This window comes from Lagopus muta, chromosome 8, assembly GCF_023343835.1.
Source record: "Lagopus muta isolate bLagMut1 chromosome 8, bLagMut1 primary, whole genome shotgun sequence".
Classification (NCBI taxonomy): domain Eukaryota; kingdom Metazoa; phylum Chordata; class Aves; order Galliformes; family Phasianidae; genus Lagopus; species Lagopus muta.
The window spans coordinates 30,828,733-30,847,012 of NC_064440.1; the positions used below are offsets into that span (position 1 = coordinate 30,828,733).

The following is an 18,280-nucleotide window of genomic DNA, read 5'->3' on the forward strand; positions in this document are numbered from 1 at the left end:
ATAGATGTAGTACTGACACAGGTTGTCTAGACAGAGGAAGCAAGGAAGAGATTTGGTAGCAGTTAAATACTTAAACCCAAGTGTTTGCGTAAGAGGAGTCTCAAGTGGTGCACTGGTTGCAAATGACTCGCTGTGAAGGGATATAATGTAGTACATTTCTTAGGATGGGAATGTAGAGAGAAAATTATCAACTGTTTTAGCAAGCTAATATCTGTGTCATATTTCCAGGCTGTGCTAGAAACCCACAGAAATGGATTGTTTGTATGTTTTACAGAAAATTGACCCAAAAAAAGGAATTAATAAAGCAACAAGTCAGTAAGTAGGTTCTACACTGAGTTCAGAAAATGCCATTAGAACGGTTTAATAATTTTCATGTCATAACACATAGAATTTACAAGAAAGAATTTTACTTTGACTAACAGATAATTATGAGAAATATTGTTAATGGTAGAGAATCCACTGCTGTTGCTGGTTGTGTATTTGAATGCTTATGATGTTTAGTTGTTCTTGCTGTTGAAAAATAATGCATTCTTTTTCTAATCTAAATAATTGCAACTTCCAGTACAGCTATTTCTTTATTTATAGTACTAGGTAGGTATTTCTTACAGATTTTTTTTTTTTTTAAGAAGGTAGACTTAATTGCAATAAATTCATCTGTTACTGTGATCCTTGAGTATTTTGACCCTCACTGAAACGTATGTATTTACAGCTCTTCATTTCTTTCATAGCTATACTCTGCGCCACTTCATCTGAGAAGTTTCCTTGAAGCATGCTAAAGACTTCAATAAGACTTTCTGACTGTGTGCTACTGGAACTACGCCATAAGGAGATGAAAAACAAGGTATTCTCAGAAACTGGTAACCAACGTGAATTTAGAATGCAAAGAGTGGGAAGAAAGGGCCTTTTATTTTCATTGGGATGCTGGAGTGGCTGCTCTCTGACATATTCCTGTGTAAGCAAGAAGAGATGAATAGCGAAGTAGAACATGGAAACTGAGGAGTTCTATGATCTCATAGTGCCAAGTGGGCAGCAAATTAAATTCAGTTGATTATAAAATACGGTACACACAGACGGAAACAAAACTTTTTAATAGCTTGATAGGTTCTCAATATGCCATTATTGTAAGCTGGTCTGTGGTTACCTGCAGATGTTATCTTGGTTTTTTAGATGATGGGCAGAAAAGTGAAGGTAAGATGAGATGGAAAATCATTATACAGCTCCACACAATTGTGGGGGACTCACATTTAAATGTAAGCTATGTGCCTGCTCTCCTCATTTCAGAAAAGGGTGTAGAAACCTAGAAAAATGCAGAGAATAATGATCAGAGGTACTGAACACCTTCCACATGCAGAAGAATTGAAATAGCTAAGACTCTACAGCTTAGAAGAGAAATGACTGTGAATGGTTATTACAGAGATCTATACAATCCTGAATGACATGGTGTAAGTCTTGAGGGAATGATTATTCACTATTCAAAAGAAACAAACCAAGGCACACAAAATGAAATGATCAGGCAGACAGCTTATATCAAATGAAAAGAGGAACTTTTTTGTGTTGTGCATAATTAAATTGAGAAACTCTGAGCCAGGGAGATTTTAGATACAAAAAGTTGTGATGGATTCAAAATGTGATTAGATAAAGGATGGAAAGTCGCATAATCAATACTGGGGAGGGAACTGTCAGCTTGGAAGCTGCTGGAAGCTCAGAGACGGGAAGCATCGCTCCATCCAAGGCTCATACAATTGTCCTGAGCCTCCACAAATGGTTATTTTTAAAGGGTGGTTACAGTACTGGATGAATCTTTAATCTGATTAGTACACTCATTCCTATAATCTTTACATGGTGGATGAAAACTAAGAATTCTAGGGTGCCAGTCATCCTGTCCAAAATAAAACAACCTTTCTGCTTCTGAGCATGAAGTACTCCTCTGTTCAGATACATTACTGTAACCCCCTTGGTTGCAATGCAGTGCTAGAACTAAAATTCCTGTGAGCCTCAGAGCGATATTTTCCACAGATTCCATCATTTATCTGTAATTGTTAGTTGTATTTCAATTCCAAGTTATCTATTGCCTTGCTTTGTCTAACAACATACTCATCCTCTCAGGCCTGTGCTTGTTCATAGCTGAATTAAGTCTGGGCAAAATTTGCACGTGATCTGACTCTGTTCTGGGTTTCTTTGGCATTTAGGTAGCTGTGATAGGTTGTATAACCTATGTGCAGCCCATGTCCCCTCTGCATTTGCATTTTGAATGCTTAGCAATACTGCATGATCAGTCACTTATCCATTTGTTGCTCCGAGTTTCATTATCATTCATTTAATATCCTGCTCCATTAACTACTGTCTTTATTACTCAGTCACTCTTCTTTACACTGCCCATACACAGAGTAGTGTTTTGTTTTTTTCAGTGTTTATTCAAGTAACTGCAAGAAACATTACACACACACAATAAATACTTTTTTCACACTTCAACTCTATATTATTTTTGCACGAAGCCAAAGCTGGAATGCAGAGAGCATCATGTATATTGCTGCACTTCCTGACTTTGTTCTGTCTTCATATTCTTTAATTATGCTCTTTCAGACAGTTTTATTGGCGTATGACTGAGGAAGATCTTAGACTGATGTATGCTGGCCCTGTGTACTTAAATTATGCATATATCTTGAGTTCCTGCATGCACACCCCTACTGGTACATTTAATCTTGTGGGGAAAACTGCTTTGCTGTCTATTGAGTTGTCTGTCTCACTTTCCAGATACACCCGATGGGAGGAGTGCATGCTTGTACTTAAGTTCTTCTGTTTCTCATTCAGTCATGTAAATATTGATTACTGTTGTGTATCACTAAATGTTTTTACTCCAAAACTGTGATTGCTGTGGAGTGTTTAAAAATCTTTTTAAAAATTAAAATTCCATCTATTGAGTACATGCAGGAGATATTAACATATTTAATATGAGAGCAGTCTCGATTGCGTTGTTAAGATCAGTACTAAAAATACATAGATTAAGATACAGGCAGGCCAACACAGTCACTAATATTAATGGGATTCGCTGGTACATTTCTGAAAGTTTCATGGAACTTTCTGCATGTTCTTTGCTGCAATACTGAGCTGAAAAGAAAAAAAAAAAAAGAAAATTAAAAAGTGGAGGATAAAGACTTGATCTCCACCAGCCTGCAGACAGTGAAATCAATGAGCTCTCTGCAACTGGAGTGAGGGAAGAGCCAACCTAATTTAGGAGCCTGCCTCAAAAATTCTTCAGGAAGAGAAATAAATTGCTGCAGACTCATGCAGTGTTGTTAAAAACAAACAAACAAACCCATGAAAACAAACCTGCCTTTGTATGGAAGATCTGGAATTATTTCCTCAAGTATTTACATTTTTGTCTAAAAACAGTAATAATAGTTGTGTTGGGAAACTAATACCTGTAGGTGAATGTGTACAACAGTAGCAACAGATGTCTCAGTAGCTGTGGTTTCTAAGAGTCTCAGAGATGGCACGGCGTTGTGTTGCTGTTTGTCACTTTACATCTGCAGTATCTCTGAAGGACTCTACTCCATTTACTTCCCATCCTCTTAGAGGCATGGTACAGATTCTAACAGTATCATTTTCAGGTTGTGTTCACGTGAGTGGCTGCACTCAGAAGTTCGGTTTCCATTCAAAGGCTGCTTTACTTTTGACAATTGGAAAGAAACATATAATGAAGTGCAATGTGAGAATTTGATTTTTAGAGATGCTTAAAACTTTTAGAACTTTATGGGCTGTTGATGTGTAAGTCCAAAGAAAAAGCAGCTTGACTGGGGTTGTAACCTTCAATTATTTATATAAATGTTATCTAACCAGAAACAATTTTATAATGGTTTGAGCATTCCTGTAAAAGCATTGCACGTAATGCTTGTGTTTCTGCAGCTTGCTGAATTAAATGCTTTAGTTGCAAAGAGTTACCCAAGTGGTTAAACGTTGCTCCTTGTCCACAGTATCCTCCACAGTAACAGTAACAAGAGTTATAACAGTGCTGTGTTACAACAGTAACACAGTAACAACACTAAGCGTCATCTATAGGTGTGAATGTACGGCTGACCATTTACCACTGTCTGGTCACAGTTCATCGCCATTCACAGAGACCACTGGGGTTGAGGTTACTGTCTGGAGGATTCTGCTCCCTCCTTGTCATCATAGCTGATGTTGGGACTTAATACTTTATTCCATTCAAACAGTTAAACATTTGTGCATTTTAGAGCGATTTCAGGACAAAACCAAAAGCAGATAAAAATTCAGATTTGGAGAGGCAAACCTTTTATCCCTGTTACTCTGTAGTGCCAATATGTTGAGGCATGGTAAGCTGGAGACACCAGCACAGTGCTTGAGCTGACAGGCAGCCTCCGATGAATGCTGCTGGGGATGACAAGACATTGTAGGCTTTTGTCTTGGGCTGCAAGAGTCAGTGAAGAGTGAGCTGGGGCTGGCAGAGGCTCACCACTAACCCATCCCTGCCAGGGGAAGCAAAGCTCTGTCCCGTCACTTCAGTGTGATGGACAGCCATGATGCTGTGGGGGGACCTCCCCTCAGAGGGAGCTGAGAAAAGCTTATGTACTCATGCATTAAACTTGTCTGACTTGCAAACACAGGATGGGTGTATGGAGGGAAGTGGGAGCTGAAATAAGGTGTAAAGCCTGCTGTGCTTTGTTGGTATCATTTGAATACTCAGTAAGCTTGGATACTGTTGTGTTACTAATTGAGGTCTTTGGGATTTTGACCATTATTTCTTTCTCCTGTAAATTCTGTGCATTTAATTTAGATGGAATGTATTATTTGTTATAGAAGTGAAGGTTTTCTAGAATTCAGCCTGGCATTTTGTATACAGCAGGGAAATCAGTAAGAAACTTTTGAGCTTCCAGATGATTCTTAACTGTTTTCAAGTGTCAAAGACTATCATAAAATGTGGCCTTATTTTCATGTAGCACAGTGTAGGCGTTCTGTGAAGCTGCAGAAACAAAAACACACAAATACTCACTGAAAAAACTATGCAGAGCTTTGAATTCCTCAACACAATACGGTTCAAAATAAAACTTTTCAGTTACGTAGTTTAAGCAACGACAAACTATTCCCAGAATTGTCAATAATATAATAGCAAGAAATTTGCTCTTTCAATCCTAGAATAAAAATCACATCTCAGAAATCTATTATGAAAGTCATTACTAAAGGTGATGTACCATGTAGCTAATATTCACTCGCTCTATGATTGTTTTTCAGATGGGCAAAGGAAAATGCTGTCCTATCCCAAGAAATGCAAAAGTATTATCAAGCATGTCTGTGTCTCTCTTGCCATTTTGATATCAGGGAACTCATCCAGCTGTGAACCAACAGCCTTGTGAGTATACACATACAGTATACACATATCTATGGTATGACAGTCCTAAATTCTCATTGCATTGTTCCTCCTGCATTATTTTAGAAACTGGTTTAATAACAACGTTAACTGTAGAGTCTTCTCCCTGAATTTTCAGGTGGAGGCTCCACATATTCTGCGTCCTTTGAATGTCAGTACCTGCATCCCTTGTCCTTCTTCCCAGAAAGAGCAGTGATGCTGTTGACATTCCATATGAGTGAAGCAGTGGGAAACTGCATGGTAGTAGCCACTGTTTCAGTATCTCTAGAAGTGCTATTTTATGAGATTCTTCCCGTGGTCATAGAGGAGAAGTGTATTTCCACGTAGCTGTGCAGATCTGCTGCATTATACTCTATGAGGAGCGTAGGGTTCTCTTGTCCAGTGTTTTTACATCCTAAAGATATGTTTGAACAATCATTCATATCTTACAAAGTATTCCCTAAAGCAGTGCTTGACTCTGAGTGTCAGATGATTCCCTCCAAAAGCAGTATGCATACAAACATGCATGCAGAAAGATGTCGAGAACTGTAATAGGCCAGGGAAGAATCAGTGGGAATATCAGAGTATAGAAGCACCAAAGGAGCAAACATGAGGAAGGAGGCTTTCTGAATGGCTTACTTTAATCTACCAGAGTTTGAAGGCCACCCAGAAATCAGTGTACCTGGGTCTGGTTTCATGAGGCACCCAATTTTGGAGACACAGGACAGTGATGGCTTCTGATGTCTCACAGAGATAGGTCAGGATGGAGAGCTGCTCTGCAAGCTGTGGAAGGTCTCAAAAACATCCATCCATAACTTGAACACTGTCACCACCCTACAAAGAACCGCTTAGATGTGACAAAAACTTTGACAGCTGCCATGCGTTGTCATTCCTGTCATCACAACAAATCTTGGGCAAGAAGCACAGGAAACCAAACATTCATGTTCTGGCAAGTGTGAGAATATGAGAGTCTGAGTGAAACATTTCTCATTTGAGCTTTTACTTTTAGATAAGTTCCTCCCTTTCGCCACATTGCTGCACTTTGTTACGGTGCTGTTACGGTTTCCTACTTATACACACACCCAAAAAATGAGAATGTGTCTTTAATATGACGAATCTAAACCAGATTCCAGATGATCTGACTGAAAACTTGTTCTTGGGCCCATTCTTTCCAGATTCCCCCCTAGGAATCACTCAAGCAAGTTTATCAAATACTTCAAAGTTACACGGTCCAAAACACTATACATTAATTAAAATGTAAATATTCTTTTAATTCTTGCCAACTTCTTCCTTATTAATAAAGCCCAATTCCCTGTATGCTGAAAAAATGACCTTTATGTTATAAATTCAAGGATTCCTGAAACAGATGGTGAAGACAAAACAAAAAAAAAAGATAACAAGTAAAATCCCAGCTTGTCCAGTCTGATTGCAAGGACCAGAGTATGCATATTAAAATAATCTTGGAAAGCTGGCTGCATGAGCTAAACCATATGGGCTTAGTTATGTTACATAGCACCCTTGAGTTAAAACTTATTAGCATCTCTTTTGCTGTTCATGAATAAAATGTGAAAAGCTCTCTGATGGTGGGGATGAGATGTTTATCACTAGTGAGTGAGCATCAAAGTTCAAAGGATTTGTGTCATTCATAGGATGCAGTATTACTGGTTTTGGGTAGAGACTGTAATATACAGGAGAGAAATGTTGTGTTAATGTTTGTAATGACGGTGCTTAACGTAAACAAAAGAAAATCTGTTCAGATTAAATAGCTGAAGGCTCCTGAAGGTTTTATGTGACAGAAAAGTTGTCATCTTTTTGTCCACTCTAGTGACTTGCTCTTCTTAAAATGTAAATTATAGTAAAATAACAGCATTACATTGTCATAAATCCATCTCATTGCTTTTCCACACGATGGAAAGTTCTCTTCTGAACTGGCCTCGGTATGGATTCCTACTTTTGGTCTTCTGACCAGATTCCAATGTTTTGATTTGTGGGTTGTTTTCATTTTCTGTCATCAAGAATGAGATATATTTAAATAGTTTTGTTATCCTTGTGCTTGTTGATTTTTGTTTGTTTCTGAATGGTGAGAGCTCATTCCTCCCTATCCCAAGCCTTCTGTATATGCTGCCTTTATAACTGTACCTGTCAGTCTGTGTGTGAGCTTTGTGCTAAGCTAGTAACTCCTGCTAAAAAGAGCTTGCTTTGCTTTGTGAGTGTGGCAGCATGTGGTCTGCTGTAGTGTCTGGCTGTTCAGACTGTGGGCCTTGTGCACAGACTTTGCAGTCGTGTTTGTCAAAATACTTGCTAGGTGCTGAGACAGACTCTTGAAAACTGCAACAATTTGTATGTACGTACTGTTGTACATGCTTGAGATGTGCTAGTGTGTGATTATTGGATGATAACAGAATCAAATCCATTGAATACAAGAGGAGCTACCTATTGCTTAAGCTGTCATTTTTAAGACTAAGCAAGTAGATTCCTGGGTTTTACTTATCGAGAACTAGGAGGTACATTATGGGTACATTCCAAATCTGTCTATAGATTTTCCCTTGTACAATTTATGTCTGAAGTGTAGAGTCTGGCACTTAATAAATTATCACATGCAGATACTGATGGAGAACAGATAGAATTAACAGTAAGGACAAATCTGTTAAATTTTTCTTAATCTTTTTTTTCTCCTCCTAGTTGCACTTGTTTATTCATCTGTAATTTTGTCTCCCATCTGTCTCCGACTTTATTAATCCTGGATTGAATGTGATGGATTGAGGTAGAGGAGTATACTTAAAGCTGTCTGCCAGAAAACTAAACTTGTGGACACTGAGACAGCTCAGCATCTGACATCATAACTTTGACTTTCTCCTACTGCAGTGTTCATTTCTCTTATAGTAAAGTGGACTTGCTGTAGGTTCTGTGCAGAATAGATATTTAGATAGCAGAGCTTCTCTGGCCTGTTGTATTGTATTAGTATGCTGCTGATCATTGCACAAATAAAACATAAAGTGCATATTTAATCAGTTACCTGACATTACATCCAACATTAAAAATGGTGGTCTTTAAACACGTTTGTCACCCTGACATTTTTCTGTGGAGGCAATGGTCAGTAACCCTTAAAGTATCAGTTACATTCCAAAGATCATTTGTTACATTCCTAGAGCATTCTTCAGAATGGTAGAAGGAAAAAAGCCTGGTATTTGTCCAGGAGGGAAAAGCTGAGATGTCACTTTTTCAAATTAGGACCTACTGGACTTGTGTAATTGAATCAAATAGAGCAAATAAAGAGTAAACCTTCCTCGTTGGGTTTGAGGCTTCCCTTTTAACCTCTGTAACAGTATTTCCAGCGTAGCACAAATCTGTTTCTGGCTTGATAGATAGCAGTACTCTGCCTTTGCTGCCCCTATTGTACCTAGTTGATACTTTGTTCACATGCTAGTAATTGTAGACCATTGGTGCATGCGTCTTTCATTGGCGCTTAGTTTATGCAGCTTAATTCATTTTATACTCCAGTGGAAATTACTGGTTTACTTCAAATGCTGCAAAACTTAAGCTGTTGAAGCAAAAATTAGCATCTGACTTGTCAGAAGAAATGATTGACATCTGTCATCCCTGTTCACTGTGCTGAGGCTTGGCAGGTTTTCTAGTTGAATACTTCAGATGTACTGACAGCTGTTCAAGGCTGACAGATGCAGTTTAAAAAGATAAAATGAATCTTAGAACAGCAGTTGATATGCACAGCGACTTGCAGGAAGAGGATTCTCTAGTTGAATTTTGTTGCTGCTAATGTATAAAAAATGTATAAAATATTTCTGTGTATCAAAAATATGAAATTTAAGCATTTTAAATTCAGTGAAAATACTTTTGTAAGAACTGACTGTTAATTCTGGAAAAACGTGTCAGTTCTGCATGCCAATCTCCCAGCCTCATTTCCATTAGAACGAGCATCTTCTGTGGTGTTCCAGAGCTTTCTGCTGCTAGCAGAGTAACAGTCTTCCTGTTTACCAGCCCCAGGCACTGGTGGTTTGGTTTTTTTTGCTCTCCTCATGGATTTTTGCTGATATTTGGCCAAACTACACTGAGTGTTTGGATGCTAAGATAATGGCTTTGAAAGATATAATACATTCAGCTTGCAACTGCTTTCTGCTGGCAGCTGGGCCCTGGCAAAGGACAGAGCCCCGGGGTCACATTCATCTGGTGCATCCCATGAGGACAGGGTCAGTGGGATCCCAGATCTGGGGATGGAGTGGGGAGCATGATGACAACTCACTGACCTTCCTGCTGGCCTTTGAATTTTAGTTTCCTATAAATAAAATGGTGATATTGATGCTTCCCAGTCTCACAGGGATGTTTTGAGAATAAACACATTGAAAGTGTGTAAGACTCTCAGATACTGTGCAGATGGGAGCTATAAAAGTCCTTCAGACAGAAAAACCTGAGCCTTAGCAATTCTGTGACCTAGATCAAGCAGCTCTATTGCCATCACCAGAGCTGTCTGAGCTCAGCTCCCTCAACTGTGTAATTAGCTGGTCTCAAATTGCCCTAAACATTTCCAGAAGCCTTTGCAGCTCTTCCTTCTCCCTGAGGTGTGGGTATGCCACTTTATTTTCAGAGATCTCCATCCTTTAGGTTATTTCCTAGTCATACTTCCAGGTTAATTTCTACCTGGTTTCCTTTCTTTCCTGCAGTTGCTTTGCTGACACCATTAAAACAAAATATTCCATGTAATAGTGCTTTCTCTTCAAGAGGGCAGAATTAAAGCTTCTCTAGATAACTCCCATCTCTGTGGTAGTGTCTCTTAGGATATGCAGGATTTTATCTTACATCCAGCTCTTGATATGGATACTGGAAAATCAGTCATGATCATTGAACTCTTTTCTGCAATAAACAGTCTTTTTTTTCTTTTTTTTTTTTCCCCCCTGTTCTTTCTTCTAAATACAGAAAATAGTGATGCACCATGCAGATGTTTCTTGTGCTTGTTTCCTGGCAAGGGAAGGCAGCGATTAAGGATTTTCTTCTCCTTTACAGAATACCAGTTCTGACGTGCTGCCACTTGAAGGGGAGCATTGTTGCAGCTGAGCTACATTTATCTTATGTAGATGACTTTGTTGTAGTTGTTGTAGGCAGGTGAACAAATATAATTTGATGCTTGGAGTTTTTTCAAGTGGAGCCATTGAATGATTGTAATTTCTAAGTGATGTTTGAGGAAAAGCTTTTTTTCTGCAGTTTTCTGTGCGGTGAAGCATGGATTTCCTTTGCAAGCACATTGATAACAAAGCCAATTAATGTAATTGCTCATTTGTTTGCAATGAGGAGAGGAAAAGAAGGGGACAAGAAATACAAATTATGCCTCTTTCCATGTGATTTAGGGAGGTTGTTTTCTATTTTAAAACCAAAACTTCCTTTTCATTCTTACCAACCACCATCACCTTTTTTTTCTTATTCTAGCTTTGGAAACGGCCACTTCTCTCTTTTTGTTGCAGTGTTTTTGTGTTGTCATTGCAGCAGGTGCACTGCTGTGATGGGGCAAAGGGCTGCTGCTTGCAATGGCTGTTTTGTTTGAGGGTCTGTGGAGAAGCTGACCAAACTGAGAGAGCTTCTGAAGGCTACTGATGCAGAGGTTTCAGGAGGACATTTCTCTTTTATCCAATTGATAGCAGTAGTTCTCTTTGAAGAGTTATTCTGGGCCACTGTCAGACATGGCAAGCACAGCTCAGAATTTCTCTGTCGGCAGTAAACAATACCTAAGGCATGGGATATCTCAGAATGAGTAAAAGGGCAATATAAACCAAATCTGCATTCCACTGCAAGAATAGAGGCTGTTAATACATGAATAACCTTTCCAGACCTGAAGTTCTTCTGCTTCCAGATAGAAGTATAGCAATATGGTAAGATTTGCCCTAATTCTGCACCAGATATTCTTTTTCTAGAAAATGTAACCATTTCTAATCCAAACTATTTCCTCTAAAGACTCTTCATTCATCTTACGCCTTCACAAAAATGAAAAAGTCATTCACAAAACTGGATCTGAATCAACCCTCTTTCACAAATTCCTTTTATTTCTGAGTTTGAATTGCTTCTCTGATACTCCGTGAAAATGGGAAACTCAGAATGCTCAGTTGGAAAGAAAAATAACTTATTTTCTGTACTAAATCAGTTGTAAACATTTATAAATAAGAATGAAACAAAGGAAGGCAATGGGCTGCAAAATAAAGACTATTTAGTGGCCTTCTTTGTTCATAGTGAAAAATGGGCATGTACAAATTTGTTTTGTTTCTCTCTTTCAGAAAGAATTAGTTACCATAGCAACTAAAACTAGCATGACATATCCTTTGCTAGTCTGCATCTACAGAGCACTTTTTGAGAGAAAAAAAATGTCTTAATTAACATCTAAAAGAATTAAAGAGACAAGGTACTTTTGCACTGGAAGGAAACTGCACTGATACTCAGCTTTCCTTTGTAGATCTTGGATGAGGGCTATGTGAAGGCCCTGTTCTTTCCTTAATGAAGTTGGGCAGAAGGAGGAAATGGTTTTGGTTCTCTTTAGAGGCCAGTGAGAAAATCTATGAGCTGCCTCGTTGAAATTTTGTCTGAAGTAGAGTGAAGTCAAGTTGGTTGCAATAAACGATCACTTCTAATGTTAAAAAGCACTTATAGCATCTCAGTAAACGCTGCACATTAAGCGCATGGCCATAAACAAGACACTCAGTTTAACGATCTAAAGTCTGGAACGACTCAGGAACCAAAGGCATGGGTCTTAATTTATTTAACAGTGCTAGTATCTGCGTGAGAAAAATAATACTTCCTTATTTTGGATACTGATGCCATGGATTATCTCTCCAGAGTTCACTTGGCCCTGATTCCTGGCGTGAAGTCAGTAGTGAATGAGGATCTTCCACATTCTTACTGTCTGAGATTGAGCTGATACTGTCAAGAAAGCTGCTAACTCATGATATGTTACAGGTTGACAGAATATTCCCAGAAAGTATACACTGCTCCTAACAGAAAGTCAAGTATGTGAGGTTGACTTCACACACGTAGGTGGTAGGCATAATTAAATAGAAGAAAACTGCCTGTCTAGAATGCCATACAGCAGTAACCCAATGTAGGAAAAGGCCTGGCTGGGTAATGCTTCTAATTCCTCCTCTAGATAAATTGGGCATAGGAAAAGGTATGTTCTTCCTGATAAAACCCCATAGAGCACAGGAAAAAAAATTGCTTGCAGTGCCTGCTAGTTTATTTTCTGGGTTGTGGAAAATTAGTGATTGAACATTTTGCAGCTCCTAGGAATTATTTTCAGATAGCATTTATCTATTTCATATCTAGATTCTTGCCTTAAAGGGAGAGTACTCAAAAAAGAAAAAATACCTGATGGTAGTCATACATAAGAGGTTTATGTTTTTAAACTGCCTGTGGTCCACATCCCAGACAATTGAAATCATCTGAAAGTATTCCTTGTCTTGTTCTTGACCATGATTTCTAAGCAGTCTTCACAACTTTTCTCCATAACATCTGTTATCAGTTCTCTGAGCCTGTTGGACCCCCTAGTAAAATAAGTTCTCTATGCATTTACTGACGTTTGGAATTAATTTTAAAAAAAACAAAAAAAAACAAAAAAACCCAGCTTTTGGAAGATGTTTTTAGATGTTTTTCTGGATCAGAACCAATAGAAAGCCTTCGAGCTAAATTTTCAAGTATGTATGGTTTTATTTTGCTCCACTGATGATCCTTCTGGTTGTGGGTCACTATATGACTCTTCCCAAACACGTTCAGGCAGCATCAAATCCTTTGTATGCAATGTTTCTCCACAATGTGAACGTGGATTTACTCTCTTGCTTAATGTTACAGAGACAATAAAACAGATTATTTTACTTTTTACTCTGAATGCTGGGTTTGAATGAAGAGCCATTAAAAGGTTAATACCCCATCTTACACTTTGAAAATACAAAATTCACTGCTCCTGTCACCTTCATGTTTGAGTCATAAGTTCCAGCGGATAACTAAACAGACTGGAGAATATCACACAGGAAACATTCATGTGCAAAATGACATCCCTACTGTAGTACTTTGCCTCAAATGAAACATGCTTTGTAACTCTTCTTGTAGTGATTCCTGCTGAGTTCTGTCAGTGATGTGCTGAAATGCAGTTATCTCTCATCCTTCTGCTTAGCCCTAGAAGGATGCAGTACTTTTGATGAGACTTTGTGAAGTTTTTTTGGCAGAAAATGCTAGCGATTATTGAATTGTTCAATTCCTTGATTAGAAACTGGTTTTGTGCCAGAATATGCTTGTTTGAAATTAAACAAACAAAAAACCTAATGTCGAATTGCTTTCAGCTAAGTTTTTGAGTTAATTTGAGTACGCACACTAGAAATTGACATCTTCAATGAGGCTGTATAAAGAATCCTTGCTCTCTGTCTTCATAGTCCTCCAACGCTTTTGTAGAAGGCAACTGGACTCAGATGAACCTGCTTGAATCTGTGTCCCGTGTCAGGGCATCCAACAAGTCAAATGATCAGGAGATAACTTCATGAATTTCTCTGACGTACTCATAGTCGTGGCTTCTGACTCCAAAGCATTGCAAGGCTTTGGGTGACACACAGCTACTTAAAGCAGCTCTTTCCCCTCAAAGTTATGCACAGCATCATTTTTAAGAAGCACAATTATGTTTGTTTTGCTGTCTCTTTATTTATGTGCAAGTAACCAACTCTGACGTCCGTTTCTTTTAATCTGGGTATTTTTTTGTCTAATTTTCTGGTGGAAAAAAAAAATATTTTAGATTATTTTTTATAATTCTGCAGTTTAAGCGCTATATTAATTTGCACATTGCTGTCATTTAGGAGCTGAGGATAAGAAGAGCTTAAAATGATGTTACTCACATGACATGAAACATTCCTTAAATCCGTTCCCATTAAATTGCAGTCTGTTGCCAGAGATGTTCATTTCAGATACCATATGCTTAGTGAAAACAAATGTATATAATTCCTTGTTTAGCCAAGTATGCTCTAGAAAAGGATCTCAGAAAAGCGAGAGAGAATTAAGATTTCCAGAGCTAGGGCTTGTTTGCTTGCTTGTTTCCAAGACTACAGAAACAAATCTTGGCTTTGGGGGTTAATTTTTCTTGTGGCACAGTTAGCTTTTCCATTTAGTCTGTATGTAGGTTGCTCTGAAAGTAATGCTTCCTATTTATTTCCATGGAAACTACAACACATACCAAGAGCACAATAAAACTGTTTGATCGAGCAAATTCTTGGCTGCAAAACACAATTTTTCAGCATATTTACCACCACTAGCTGATTTGCATGAATGAGCTGATCAAGGCACTTCATTTTGTGATGCAACAGCTGTGCACGGCCATCCAGATTGCAGCTTGTCTTTCACATCACTGTTAGTACTACTGAAACACACCACCCACTGCCTCACTGTGCTCACACCCACTATTTGGTCTCCATAAGTATTCAGCAAGCATACTGAGTGCCATTCTTTCCACATGGAGGAATTCAGTTCCACACCTTTGCTTTCTGTGCACTTCTATGTCAGTCTGCCTCTCTGCTGCCATCTGTCGCACTGCAACGAAACATAGCAGAATAGGGTGGGAAGGTTCAGCATCTACTGAGGTATACCAGTATACCAACATTTGCCTCTGATATGGCCAACAGAATAAAATAGGAGACAGCCCTTGCATTTTTGGCTTATGCAGTGAGCCTTATCAGTTTCATTTCAAATTGTTGAGACAGGTTGGAAACGTGCCACGCCGAGTACCCTGCTTTGTTAGCTATAGCTGACTTCCTTGGAAGTATTTCTGAAAATCGTCATCTTAACATGTACATTTCAAGTGAAATTGGGCAGCTCTGTTGTCTTTGAATCAGATGGGCACACACATAGTGCAGCACTGACAAGATGCGGCTCTGGACTTAATTTAATCTGTTTTAATGTAATGCTCTAGAGGGTGTGAATGAAGGCTCCAAATCTCTCCCACATAGGTATTCAGTTTATCCTATTCTAGGTGGACATACAAACATCTATTTTAGGTTCGTGTCTCTATGACTGATGGTGTTATTGTATTGCTTTTAGTATTTGCAGCTAACGTTAACTCTGAGGGATGATTTTACTTGTGTGCTCCCATTACACTTGAGGTTCTTCAAAGTAGTGGCCAGGACAGAGGAACCCCATGGGGAAAAACAGTAGGAGGACATGTTTTTCTTCCCCTGGGATCCATTGAGCACAGTCAGGGAAAGACCATCTTGGAGGACACGAGCAATTCACAGTAGCAGTTTGGATTCTACAGCAAGGAGCAGCATCAGAGGGAATTAAATAAATGAGGCTTCTGGGGGCTGGAAAGGACAGGGCAGAATTTGCTTCAACTCAGAATTTCAGTGGAAATGAAGATTGCAGAAGGCAGAGTTGCTTATGAATCCTTATTTCTACTTTTACTTGCCCAGTTGCTTCTCTAGCATTGAATATGTTGACCTGTATTCCAACACGACTCCTTCTAGCTTAAAATCCTTTTAATTGTTCTGGGGAGACATAAAAGGCAGCCATCAAAAGAGGAGAAGTTTGCACAGGCCCACCTCCGAGTTCAGGGCAGTTTGTTGTTCTGCAGCTCTGCTCTTCAACAACGTGTCACTTCTTATCTCCGTCAGTGAATGTTCAGGCCTCCTTTCCTATTCAACAACCGAGCTCAATTTTTGACCTAGCATCCAAATGCAGAAAACTTCTAGGCTTCAGTTTTTGTGTATCCTGATGTAAAAGGACAGCCATTGTCTTCTTACCGCAGCCACTCACATCGGCTCAGTTATGTTAAAAGTGTTGGCCTTCACACTTTATTCTGCCAAGTTTCAAAGCTTGTCTGTTATCTAAGTGGACATTTTAAATATGTATTTTTAAATTCATTTCATTTCAATATGGCTCACTCTTAAACTATAACATCTGTAATTTCAGCAAGGTTAAGAAACTTGATTAGCTAAACATTTGTGTCTTTCACTGTTTTGAAGAATGTCAGCGTCTCATTCCTTCATTATTGAGAGAAAAAGATGGACGTTCACTTCAAGCTCATGCTCTAAGTGGGTGAACTGTTGTATTAACCTTTTTCCCAGTTATATTATTTCTCAAGAATAGAACTTCCATCATTGTTAATCTTTAGCTTCTGCACATATCTATCTATTTCTGCAACATATTTTTTCCTCTGAAAAATTTTAAATGCAAACCTATGTGGCAGCTGTCATCTTATATGAAATACAGCAATCTCCTCCTGCAGCTTTAGTACTCCTCCAAAAATACTCTGCACAGGGAAGTTGTTTTACGTGATTTATTGTTGAACAGATTTACAGTAATCCTTCAAAGCAGCAAATGCTTTGCCAGGTGTTGCAAAGGGAATCCTGTATTTCTAGCTAATCTCCTTTCGTTGCCTTTTTATTTCTGTTTTTTTACATGCTCTCAGAGAGTTGGGTATTTTTTGTTTGGGGTTTTTGAGGTTTACTGTTGATAATGTATGGTGTTCAGGAATCACTGAGTCAGAAAGTGTGACACAGGACAGTTTCGTTTAGAGTGCAACTTCTAGGCCATTAATTTTATCAAATACATCCTATGCAGAATTTATCAGATATAAGTAACTGCTTTGGATGACACAAAAAGTGTACTTCTGTGAAGGATGTCCTGTGACTCAGTACATCTTTTTTAAGTAAGAAAGAAGCCCATGCTTCTTATTCTTCCTTGTCTATCTTGCTTTGGGCCTTTAGACCTGTTCTACACAACTAAAATGTATTTTCTTCATTATTTCTAGTTATATGTAAATAAATATGGCTTTGTTGGAAAAATATATCAGTGAATTCTGATTTTGCCTTAATCAAATTTTCAGCCATTCTTTCTCAAACTCTGATTTATTTTCTCGCAAACCTGGTTAGTCAGAACAGATTTGAGGCATCTACACCACTCTCAGTTTGTTCCTTCTCTGTTGAAGAATCGTCTCTCCTGCTGCCAGGTGAATACAATTGAAAACATTTGTGTTCTCTATTTAGCCCAGCTGGAGTTCTCCCCTGACTGAAAAGGAAAAGAAGAGGATGCCAATTGTTTTCTATAGATTTTTCAACAAGTAGAACTCTGGTGCATACAGGTGTTGGAATGAAAGCTTTGCAAGATAACTAGCCTAGCAAACTGGGAATTCTGGTATGCCCTTGGCCATCAGGGCTTTCAGTACATGCACCCTAATCTGCGAAAAAGATTTTCCAGCTCTGCTGAAGAGCAAGGTTGATATCTCCTGAATTGCTGAATTGCAATCACAATGGCTCACAGTTAGACATCTTCAATAGTATTAAAAAAAAAAAAAAAAGTTAAAAAATAGAACTTCTAAATACGAAAAGGTTTAAAGTTTACAGTCCTTGAAAATGTGCGTAATTATTTACAAGCATAATTATGAGATAATGACTGGCAATCAGTGGGATTGTTATAAGTAACTAAGATGAAACAACTACAGGTTTTTTTCTTTTTTTCATGACCAAGTTATATTTGTATTATTTATTCTTTCAGTGTAACGGAGCTTGCAGCAGGAGGACCTCTGGAAGATTGAAGTGTTGAGGATAAAGCTGACCTGCTACCTTCATGAAAATATAATTTAATCATTTCCTGTTGTCTGAAACAGCACGCTAGCAAGAAATCAGGTAGTTTAATTTTGTAATTTATTTCATGACTTTACTCATTGTTTCTTCAGCATTACACTTCTATTTAAGAGTGAAGTCATTTTTCTTCTCTTCTTTAAGAGTGGGAAGCTGCATTTTTTTTAAACTTCTGTATGAGTAGAGCAGTAGAGCAAAAGGTGACTATTAAAGCAAAGCCCAAGCCCCAGAGGAGGAGTGTACATCTGATGTTAAGTAAGGAGTAAGGTTAATTTATAGCTGCAGTACTTCTTCCCCAATGCTTTAGGGAGAGTTT

At 38.4% G+C, this 18,280-nt stretch overlaps 1 long non-coding RNA gene across 1 annotated transcript in view; it reads left to right on the top strand.

Annotated features, from left to right (window-relative positions):
• The first annotated feature begins 224 nt into the window (after nt 1-224).
• LOC125697153 (uncharacterized) overlaps nt 225-18,280 on the top strand; it is a 124,740-nt gene continuing 106,684 nt past the window's right edge. Inside the window, exons 1-4 of the long non-coding RNA XR_007378696.1 lie at nt 225-315; nt 729-841; nt 5,251-5,368; nt 17,879-18,009. This is a non-coding gene — a long non-coding RNA (uncharacterized LOC125697153). The remainder of the gene's footprint in view (nt 316-728; nt 842-5,250; nt 5,369-17,878; nt 18,010-18,280) is intronic.